This window comes from Pseudoliparis swirei, chromosome 19 (assembly GCF_029220125.1).
Source record: "Pseudoliparis swirei isolate HS2019 ecotype Mariana Trench chromosome 19, NWPU_hadal_v1, whole genome shotgun sequence".
In the NCBI taxonomy this organism is placed as follows: domain Eukaryota; kingdom Metazoa; phylum Chordata; class Actinopteri; order Perciformes; family Liparidae; genus Pseudoliparis; species Pseudoliparis swirei.
Genome location: NC_079406.1, coordinates 27,516,380 through 27,529,301, shown reverse-complemented (window position 1 = coordinate 27,529,301; position 12,922 = coordinate 27,516,380).

Below are 12,922 nucleotides of genomic sequence, written 5' to 3'. Positions count from 1 at the left end.
CACCACAAAGTGTCGTCCCCCCGGCGGCGTGCAGTCCATCACGGGGAAGAGCGCCGAGCCGCCGCCGCCATTACGGAAAAAAAGAAACGTGGAGCTGCTTGTGTTGTTGTTGTTGTTGTTGTTGTGGTGTTTGCCCGCGTTCAGATCGGCGCTCTACACAAGCGGCGTGCGGCGTGCTGGCCGCGCGCCGCTTGGCAGCGACGCCGCTTGTTAATTATGTTTTTCGTGCCAAGCGTAAAATCACGAGGTAATTGGAGCCGGAGCAAAGGATTGTGGGAGTGGAGTGAATGATAATGACTGGGTGGTCATCTGCATCATCATCATCATCATCATCACCATCATCATCATCACCATCACCATCATCATCATCATCATCATCATCATCATCATCATCATCAACAGCAGCACGATGAGCTGAGATCAGGAAGGTGGAGAGGAAACCAGAACATGTGACACACTGAACATGTGACATAGTGAACATGTGACACACTGAACATGTGACATAGTGAACATGTGACATAGTGAACATGTGACACACTGAACATGTGACATAGTGAACATGTGACATAGTGAACATGTGACATAGTGAACATGTGACACACTGAACATGTGTGTGACAAGTTGCTAGCCGTCACCAGTAGGTTCTCCCTATACGCATCATGAAAGGAGTCGTCGGGGGGGATATTTGGCAATATCTTTTATTTGGCAAGACCACAGACCGCGTCTCTGCTCAGCACTCTCTCTCGTCTTCCGTCCATCCAGCTCCTTTAAAGACCAAGCCTCACAGATACACAAAACACAGATTGTCATCAGCTGGACTAATTACCCATCAGACCAGCTGATGACAATCAGACACCGTTCCCTGAACCACACCCCCGCTCCACCCACTCTGCAGCCGAGCCTACACACCCCCCACGGCCACATACCTCCACCGCCCGACTTAGGCCGGGGCAACATCCGGCCTAACCTACTCCCCCTCCCCCCCATGAGAGCGGGAGAGGAAGTCGGCCACGACCATCTGCGTCCCCGGCCTATGGATCACCTTGAAATTAAAAGGCTGTAAAGCCAGATACCACCGAGTGATTCGGGCGTTGGTATCTTTCATGCGGTGGAGCCATTGGAGCGGGGCGTGGTCCGACCAGAGGGTGAATGAGCGTCCCAGGAGGTAGTAGCGCAGGGAGTCGACCGCCCACCGGATGGCGAGGCACTCCTTCTCCACCGTGCTGTACCTGCCCTCCCTCTCCGACAGCTTGCGGCTGATGTACAGCACGGGCGGTCAAACCCCCTACCTGCTGGGACAAACGGCCCCCAGCCCTCTGTTCGACGCATCAGTCTGCAGAGTAAAAGGGAGAGAGAAGTTAGGTGTGTGAAGGAGTGGTTCCCCACAGAGAGCTTGCTTTACCTCCTCAAACACCAACTGGCACCGCTCCGTCCACTGGACCGGATCTGAGGCACCTTTCCGGGTCAGGTCAGTCATGGGGCTGGTCAGCTCTGCAAAGTTCGGGATGAACCGCCTGTAATAGCCCGCCAGCCCCAAAAACTGCCTCACCTCTTTTTTAGTCTTGGGCCGCGGGCAGGCTGCGATGGCGGCGGTCTTGTCCACCTGAGGGCGCACCTGCCCGGCGCCCAAGTGGTACCCCAGATACCGTACCTCCCTCCGTCCAACTGCACACTTCCCCGGGTTGGCCGTAAGCCCCGCCTGCCTCAGGGACTCCAGTACCGCGCCCACCCGCTGCATATGCTCTGCCCAGGTGGTGCTGTGTATGATCACATCATCCAGGTAGGCGGCAGCATATGCCGCGTGCGGACGCAGCACCCGGTCCATGAGGCGTTGAAAGGTGGCCGGGGCCCCGAACAACCCAAAGGCGTGGTGAATTGGTATAACCCAAACGGAGTGGAGAAGGCCGTTTTTTCCTTAGACTCTGGCGACAGAGGAATCTGCCAGTAGCCCTTGGTTAAATCCAGTGTCGTAAAGAAACACGCAGTGCCCAGTCGGTCCAGGAGCTCGTCGACCCGGGGCATTGGGTAAGCATCGAACCGTGACACATCGTTCACCCTGCGATAGTCCACGCAGAACCGAATAGACCCATCCTTCTTGACCACAAGAACAATGGGGCTACACCAGGCACTGTGGGACTCTTCTATTACCCCCATCTCCAGCATTGCCGCTAATTCCCGCTGAACCACCTTTCTCTTGTGTTCAGGTAACCTGTAGGGTCGTAACCGCACCGCCACGCCCGGAGGAGTCTCAATCTGGTGCTCTATGAGGTTTGTGCGTCCTGGAAGGAGAGAAAACACATCAGCAAACTGTTTTTGCAACCGGGCAATGTCTGTTTTCTGGGTCCCGGAGAGACTGTCTTCACAAAGGAGCGAGGCCGGATTGGTGGATTTTGGGACCTCAGGCCCCAGCTCCTCTCTCTCAGACACAGAGGACACCAGAGAAACAGACTCCGCCTCCCTCCATGCTTTTAGGAGGTTGAGGTGGTAAATCTGTGTAGCTCCGCCCCTATCGGAACGCACCACCTCATAGTCAACATCCCCCACTCGCCGTGTGACCACAAAGGGCCCTTGCCACTTGGCGAGGAGTTTAGAGCTGGAAGAAGGAAGCAATACAAGTACCTTCTCTCCCGGTGTGAATTGTCTCAGCCTGGCCCCTCTGTTGTACAGCCGCTGCTGACGCTCCTGGGCCTGGAGCAAATTCTCACGTGACAGCTGACCCAGGGTGTGGAGTTTTGCTCGCAGGTCCAGGACGTGTTGGATCTCGTTTTTACTGGTGCTCGGCCCTCCTCCCAGTTTTCTTTAATGAGGTCGAGCACCCCATGAGTCCTGCCGAACAAAAGTTCAAAGGAGAAAATCCCGTGGAGGCCTGGGGAACCTCCCGTACTGCAAACAACAGAGCGTCAAGCCATTTATCCCAATTACGTTCATCGTCATTAATACATTTACGGATCATGGACTTCAAAGTTTTATTCAGACGCTCCACCAGACCGTCGGTCTGTGGGTGGTACACAGTGGTCCGAATAGACTTGATGCCCAGTAACCCGTAAAGTTCTCTCAGTGTTCTTGACATGAACTGGGTGCCCTGGTCCGTCAGAATCTCTTTCGGGATTCCGACTCGGGAGATGACCTGAAACAGCGCCTGCGCGACACTCTTTGCAGAAATGTTGCGCAAGGGCACCGCCTCCGGGTATCGTGTTGCGTAATCCACGAAGACTAACACAAAGCGATATCCGCGTGCACTCCGGTGAAATGGCCCGATGAGGTCCATAGCGATTCGCTCAAATGGAACCTCCATTAATGGCAGAGGGCGCAAAGGTGCCCTCGGAATGGCCGGAGGGTTTACCAATTGACAGTCCGGGCAGGACGCACACCAACGGCGCACATCCGCCCGGATGCCCGGCCAATAGAATCGGGTCATTATCCGGTCCAGAGTTTTATCATATCCCATGTGACCAGCCATCCTCTTTTTTTTTTTTTTTTTTTTTTTTTTTTTTTTTTTTTTTTTTTTTGTGTTGATATTTGGCAATATCTTTTATTTGGCAAGACCACAGACCGCGTCTCTGCTCAGCACTCTCTCTCGTCTTCCGTCCATCCAGCTCCTTTAAAGACCAAGCCTCACAGATACACAAAACACAGATTGTCATCAGCTGGACTAATTACCCATCAGACCAGCTGATGACAATCAGACACCGTTCCCTGAACCACACCCCCGCTCCACCCACTCTGCAGCCGAGCCTACACACCCCCCACGGCCACAATGTGACATAGTGAACATGTGACACACTGAACATGTGACATAGTGAACATGTGACATAGTGAACATGTGACACACTGAACATGTGACTTAGTGAACACGTGACATAGTGAACATGTGACACACTGAACATGTGACACACTGAACATGTGACATAGTGAACATGTGACACACTGAACATGTGACATAGTGAACATGTGACATAGTGAACATGTGACACACTGAACATGTGACATAGTGAACATGTGACACACTGAACATGTGACATAGTGAACATGTGACATTGTGAACATGTGACATAGTGAACATGTGACACACTGAACATGTGACTTAGTGAACACGTGACATAGTGAACATGTGACATAGTGAACATGTGACACACTGAACATGTGACATAGTGAACATGTGACACACTGAACATGTGACATAGTGAACATGTGACATTGTGAACATGTGACATAGTGAACATGTGACATAGTGAACATGTGACACACTGAACATGTGACTTAGTGAACATGTGACATAGTGAACATGTGACATTGTGAACATGTGACATAGTGAACATGTGACACACTGAACATGTGACTTAGTGAACATGTGACATAGTGAACATGTGACATAGTGAACATGTGACACACTGAACATGTGACTTAGTGAACACGTGACACACTGAACATGTGACATAGTGAACATGTGACATAGTGAACATGTGACATAGTGAATATGTGACACACTGAACATGTGACTTAGTGAACATGTGACATAGTGAACATGTGACATAGTGAACATGTGACACACTGAACATGTGACATAGTGAACATGTGACATAGTGAACATGTGACATTGTGAGCATGTGACATAGTGAACATGTGACATAGTGAACATGTGACACACTGAACATGTGACATAGTGAACATGTGACATAGTGAACATGTGACATAGTGAACATGTGACACACTGAACACGTGACACACTGAACATGTGACATAGTGAACATGTGACACACTGGACATGTGACTTAGTGAACATGTGACACACGGAACATGTGACTTAGTGAACACGTGACATAGTGAACATGTGACACACTGAACATGTGACTTAGTGAACATGTGACACACTGAACATGTGACACACTGAACATGTGACTTAGTGAACATGTGACATAGTGAACATGTGACACACTGAACATGTGACTTAGTGAACATGTGACATAGTGAACATGTGAGATAGTGAACATGTGACATAGTGAACATGTGACACACTGAACATGTGACTTAGTGAACACGTGACACACTGAACATGTGACTTAGTGAACATGTGACATAGTGAACATGTGACATAGTGAACATGTGACTTAGTGAACATGTGACACACTGAACATGTGACTTAGTGAACATGTGACACACTGAACATGTGACTTAGTGAACATGTGACATAATGAACATGTGACATAGTGAACATGTGACTTAGTGAACATGTGATTTAGTGAACATGTGACATAGTGAACATGTGACACACTGAACATGTGACACACTGAACATGTGACACACTGAACATGTGACTTAGTGAACATGTGACATAGTGAACATGTGACATAGTGAACATGTGACATAGTGAACACGTGACATAGTGAACATGTGACATAGTGAACATGTGACATAGTGAACACGTGACACACTGAACATGTGACATAGTGAACATGTGACATAGTGAACACGTGACACACTGAACATGTGACATAGTGAACATGTGACATAGTGAACACGTGACACACTGAACATGTGACATAGTGAACATGTGACATAGTGAACATGTGACATAGTGAACATGTGACATAGTGAACATGTGACACACTGAACATGTGACATAGTGAACATGTGACATAGTGAACACGTGACATAGTGAACATGTGACATAGTGAACATGTGACATAGTGAACATGTGACATAGTGAACATGTGACACACTGAACATGTGACATAGTGAACATGTGACATTGTGAACATGTGACATAGTGAACATGTGACACACTGAACATGTGACTTAGTGAACACGTGACATAGTGAACATGTGACACACTGAACATGTGACACACTGAACATGTGACATAGTGAACATGTGACACACTGAACATGTGACATAGTGAACATGTGACATAGTGAACATGTGACACACTGAACATGTGACATAGTGAACATGTGACACACTGAACATGTGACATAGTGAACATGTGACATTGTGAACATGTGACATAGTGAACATGTGACACACTGAACATGTGACTTAGTGAACACGTGACATAGTGAACATGTGACATAGTGAACATGTGACACACTGAACATGTGACATAGTGAACATGTGACACACTGAACATGTGACATAGTGAACATGTGACATAGTGAACATGTGACATTGTGAACATGTGACATAGTGAACATGTGACATAGTGAACATGTGACACACTGAACATGTGACTTAGTGAACATGTGACATAGTGAACATGTGACATTGTGAACATGTGACATAGTGAACATGTGACACACTGAACATGTGACTTAGTGAACATGTGACATAGTGAACATGTGACATAGTGAACATGTGACACACTGAACATGTGACTTAGTGAACACGTGACACACTGAACATGTGACATAGTGAACATGTGACATAGTGAACATGTGACATAGTGAACATGTGACACACTGAACATGTGACTTAGTGAACATGTGACATAGTGAACATGTGACATAGTGAACATGTGACACACTGAACATGTGACATAGTGAACATGTGACATAGTGAACATGTGACATTGTGAGCATGTGACATAGTGAACATGTGACATAGTGAACATGTGACATAGTGAACATGTGACACACTGAACACGTGACACACTGAACATGTGACATAGTGAACATGTGACATAGTGAACATGTGACACACTGGACATGTGACTTAGTGAACATGTGACACACGGAACATGTGACTTAGTGAACACATGACATAGTGAACATGTGACACACTGAACATGTGACTTAGTGAACATGTGACACACTGAACATGTGACACACTGAACATGTGACTTAGTGAACATGTGACATAGTGAACATGTGACACACTGAACATGTGACTTAGTGAACATGTGACATAGTGAACATGTGAGATAGTGAACATGTGACATAGTGAACATGTGACACACTGAACATGTGACTTAGTGAACACGTGACTTAGTGAACATGTGACATAGTGAACATGTGACATAGTGAACATGTGACTTAGTGAACATGTGACACACTGAACATGTGACTTAGTGAACATGTGACACACTGAACATGTGACTTAGTGAACATGTGACACACTGAACATGTGACTTAGTGAACATGTGACATAATGAACATGTGACATAGTGAACATGTGACTTAGTGAACATGTGATTTAGTGAACATGTGACATAGTGAACATGTGACACACTGAACATGTGACACACTGAACATGTGACACACTGAACATGTGACTTAGTGAACATGTGACATAGTGAACATGTGACATAGTGAACATGTGACATAGTGAACATGTGACATAGTGAACACGTGACATAGTGAACATGTGACATAGTGAACATGTGACATAGTGAACACGTGACACACTGAACATGTGACATAGTGAACATGTGACATAGTGAACACGTGACACACTGAACATGTGACATAGTGAACATGTGACATAGTGAACACGTGACACACTGAACATGTGACATAGTGAACATGTGACATAGTGAACATGTGACATAGTGAACATGTGACATAGTGAACATGTGACACACTGAACATGTGACATAGTGAACATGTGACATAGTGAACACGTGACATAGTGAACATGTGACATAGTGAACATGTGACATAGTGAACATGTGACACACTGAACATGTGACATAGTGAACATGTGACATTGTGAACATGTGACATAGTGAACATGTGACATTGTGAACATGTGACATAGTGAACACGTGACACAGTGAACATGTGACATAGTGAACACGTGACACACTGAACATGTGACATAGTGAACATGTGACATAGTGAACATGTGACATAGTGAACATGTGACATAGTGAACACGTGACATACTGAACATGTGACATAGTGAACATGTGACATAGTGAACACGTGACATACTGAACATGTGACATAGTGAACACGTGACACATGAATCAGACTGAATTCATATCAGTTCACATGTTGCTACAATGTTTATTTACAAAATACTGATTGAATTACTTGTGATCAACTGTTGTTGCTACCAACGGCTGCTACCGGCTATTGTACAGGAACATTTCCTACTATGTTCAGGACCACTTCCTGTGATGTTCAGGACCACTTCCTACTATGTTCAGGAACACTTCCTGTGATGTTCAGGAACACTTCCTACTATGTTCAAGAACACTTCCTCCTATGTTCAGGAACACTTCCTACTATGTTCAGGACCACTTCCTACTATGTTCAGGAATACTTCCTGCTATGTTCAGGAACACTTCCTACTTTGTTCAGGAACACTTCCTACTATGTTCAGGAACACTTCCTGCTATGTTCAGGAACACTTCCTACTATGTTCAGGAACACTTCCTGCTATGTTCAGGAACACTTCCTGTGATGTTCAGGAACACTTCCTGCTATGTTCAGGAACACTTCCTACTATGTTCAGGAACACTTCCTGTGATGTTCAGGAACACTTCCTGCTATGTTCAGGAACACTTCCTGTGATGTTCAGGAACACTTCCTGCTATGTTCAGGAACACTTCCTGCGATGTTCAGGAACACTTCCTGCTATGTTCAGGAACACTTCCTGTGATGTTCAGGAACACTTCCTGCTATGTTCAGGAACACTTCCTGCTATGTTCAGGAACACTTCCTGCAAGGCGAGGCCTTCAGTACCGACCATCATTAAACTCTGAACGGCAACTTTTTTGCCATTTTTTCTACCTTCATCTCGTATTTTCACACGTACGATTTTCCCCCGTGGGTCCTGAATGCAACAGCAGCAGGTCCTCCTTCCATCATCGCCTCGGCGTCCCGGCTGCGTCGGGGGTCACCGGGGCTCCGGCGGGCAGCGACAGTTGTGCCGAGCTGCTGGTCGGGGGGGGGGGGGCAGATGGCCGGCGGCTCCCGGTAAGAAGCCAAACGACCACTTCGACTGCCACCCCCGCCGAGAGGTGAGGGGTTTCCTGCCCAGAGCATCAGGGGCGAGAATGATGCTGAGGGTTGAGCCGGGCCTCCCCTCGCCATCCATCAGGGCTCAGTGTTAATGAGGAAGAGAGGGGGAGGAACAGAGGGGAAGGGGGGAACATGGAGGTGAAGGAAGAGAGGAACAGGTGAAGGAGTGAGGTGAGGCTCAGGGGAGGAGAGGAGGAGAGAGGTGAGAGATATTAGTGATGGTGATAAATAAGAAAACAGCAGGAGGCCGAGAGAGCAGACTGAGAGAAGGGAGGAGGCAGAGAGAGAGAGAAGAGGTAGAGGAGAAGAAGAAGAAGAAAGTTGAGTGAGAGACTACATGATACAACGAGACAATAAAGAGTTATAATTGTATTTTATATTTATTCTATTTAATAAAAACATGTAACAGTTATTAAAGTAACATTATGCAACAATTGTACCTTAAAATAACAGCTTGAAAAAAGTTGTGCCGCTACAATGACTTTTAATATGGCGATTTGCGGCTCCGCCATTGCCATCGGGGGTCTGTGGGGAAATAACTCCGCTATGTAGGATTCTGGAGCCGCCCGATCCGGGGCGGATGGACTTCGACCTGCTTTCTGGCAGTGATTACGCAATGTCATATAGTGCCAGTCCACGCTCGCAGCTCCAGTATAAGGGCGAAGCAAGCGAAGTCTCTTGTCATGAATTACACGTTCCAATGTAAATTATGAATATGTAGCTTTTTGGTGGTGTCAACAATATTGTATTCGATCACACGTACTCCACATTCAAACATTTAGAAAACAACGTATATCGGCTGAAAACGCGATCGGTATTTCATCTAAACTAAATGTTGTCATTCTTTTGGTTATGTTAGCATTCATCTCTGATATCACAATGAATAAAACTATGCAGTCATATTTATGTAAAATCTTTGAATATTCTTACCTTATCGGTTGACATCATTTCTTGGTTTCTGACTTCGTCTGGTCATCAATACAAGTGATGCGAGGCTGCATCTATCGTAACTGGGTATTCACGACACTGAAGTAAACGTTAAATACCTCCAAAACTGAAGGGGGCGCTAAAAGGGAAAAACTCAATTATGGGGCTTTAAAGTCTAAACAAAGAGATGTTCGTCCCTTTCTCCTCACTTTCACTTCAGGATTGTAAATGCTTTAATAATTTATACATTTTGATGTGATTTAAGTTACTGAAAAAAGTGTAAAATGTCTATTTAGTTCACCATATAAATGTTCTCATTAAAAAATGTGTTGGTATAATTTAGTTCAAATGTTGTTAATTATTGCTGAAATTATAATGACGATCAAATGTGACGAACTCACACCACAATGTGGCCCTCTAGTGGGGCCCAACATGAGGTCGGTGGACCTGCCGGTGAACCCACACAAAAGAAGAGAATAGGCGGGGGAGGAGGAGCCCGGCGTTCCTCAGGGTTCTCCTTCGGGACCTCGGCAGTTTCGGAAAAAACCTCCAGAACTTTTAGAGGAAAGAAACCAAAAAGCTGTGATTACAAGTGATCCTCCTCCTCCTCCTCCTCCTCCAGGAACTTCACTCCATCATCACCTCTCCCATCATGCCTCACCTGACAGGACATTACAGATGCATCATGGGATATCTGAGGGGACGCGGAGCCCCATGAATATTTGATAAAACATGAGACGACCAAACGGAGGTCGTCGGGAGACGGGCAGGTCATCAATATTACATCGCGGCGCCGCGTGGATCCGGCGTGGAGGAACTCTCGTTAACGATTCTTCTCTTTTCTTTGTTTCACGAATATTTAGGGAAGTTTGACCGAAAAAAAAGAAAAAGAAGTTAGACAGAGAAAAAACGCGTTCATCCTCCCCGCACACGGAGGTTCCTCCGCCCGGGAAACCACAGAGGAAGAATCACATATGTGATAACGGTAATAAAATGTAATTTACAGGTTTTTTGAGCAATGAATGGCTTTTTTTTAATTCCTCCCTAATTGCCGCTGATTATCTGGTAAATCTGAAGATTTTAACCCTTAGATCAGGGGCGTCACACTCCTCTTCACCGAGGGCCACATCCGCATCACGGCCGCCTCTTAAAGGGCCGGTGTAACTGAAGCGCTGTATAAACTACTCCCGAACATATTGTTAAATAACTCTTTGCATTTGATTATTGTTCATTCAAGTGTCATTTCTCTAACATTATAACACAAATCCATTTCACCTGAAACCTTCAAAATAAAAGCACAGGATATAAAGGTGATCACGTGTCTTTCAAGCCGTCAGGGGCCGCATAAAATGACCTGGCGGGCCGGATTTGGCCCGCGGGCCTTGTGTTTGACACCTGTGCCTTAGATGCACGAGTGACTGGACCCTACACTCTTCCATAAGTGGGTCAAAAATGACCCATATTAGAATCAATGTGTTTTTATGCCATTTTTGTTTAGAATAATCACTTGTATAATATTTAGTATTATATTTAGGACCACACAAGAATGATTTCATGTTTGAAATATCTTTATTTTTCACTTTTTAACATAAAAAAAAAAAAATTACCCAGAACAGCAATAGAAAAATTTGAACATCCTGTGTGTGTGTGTGTGTGTGTGTGTGTGTCTGTGTGTGTGTATGTATGTGTGTAACTGTCCAGTCATTGACAGATCCTCTCTCTTTTCCCTGTTTTGCCTTCTTGTCTCATCACTGTATGCAGTTCAGACACACTGCCTGTTTCTGGCTGTGATCATTGCACACAGGTACATTGCATTTTCCACACCTATTGTTGACTGCGATCTTTGTTACTCGGGCAGACCTGACACCTCTTTCTCTTCGGTTGGCCCTGTCTGCTTCTTTCCTGTGGCTGGGTTGTGGCTTTTGTCACCGATTAGTCTCCAATAGCCAAAGTGGCCTGTACATGGGATTATGTAGAGGACTCCCAAACAGCTCACGGACTGATACATCCCAGTTCTTCTCACTTCCTGCAAGCAGGGTCAATCCAATGAAGGCTATGAATTCATCTTTGGTGACATTTTTCCATTCTTTTCCTCTAGCTGTAACTACTCTCCACCCTTCCAAGTTTGTGCACTTCATCACCTCTTGTATTATATCATCAGTGATAAAGAGCTCCCATGCATCTTTTGGTGAGACAGTGGTGCTAAGCCCTTGTGCAGGCCCTGACCGACTTCTGAGGATATTGTGGCTCTGTGTTCTGCCCTGGGTGGGAGGTAACTCGCTCCAGTAAGAGCCCTTCCGACTCATTCTGTTGGACATGATTTGGACACTTTCTTCTTCAGAGGACACAGAAGAAAAATCTTCTGAGTCAGATTGATCCTGTTCAGTTGGATTTCCAGGTGGACGCCTGCCACTGCCACCTGGACAATAGTCTGGGTCCTCATCATGAGAAATTTCAGACTCAGAGTCCAACCCCGTTACTGCCTCTCCATCATCATCATTCATCAGCATCTGTAGGACCATTTCAGTTGTGTATCTAGCAGCCATGACACCTTGGATGAGGAAACATAAGAGTAATGTTTTCAATAGATCAATATGTAGCTATATAAATAAATACACTCACACACACACACACACACTACATATAGTAATAATAGCTAACTTAGTTTGCTAGCTAGTGTTAGCTAGTTATAAAGTAGGCTAATTTGTTGATAAATAATAATAACAGTCATGAAAGACACACACACACACAATATTATATGAAGATAAAACTTACACGTATCAGCTCTTGCTGTGTAAAATAATCTTCCTGAGGGGTGACACTTCTGATATAGTCTGTGTGGTCCACAGTTAATTTATTCCTGACAGCCACAGTTGATAAGAATCAAAGGTTTCCATTGGATTCCATAGAAAATGCATGCGGGTCATTTAGGACCCACTTATGGAAGCTTGGGGTAGTAATACAAAAACTACAATTTCTTAAAATGTATAAAAGGGAAGTTAAAAATGTAAATGGAATTAAATCAAAAACAT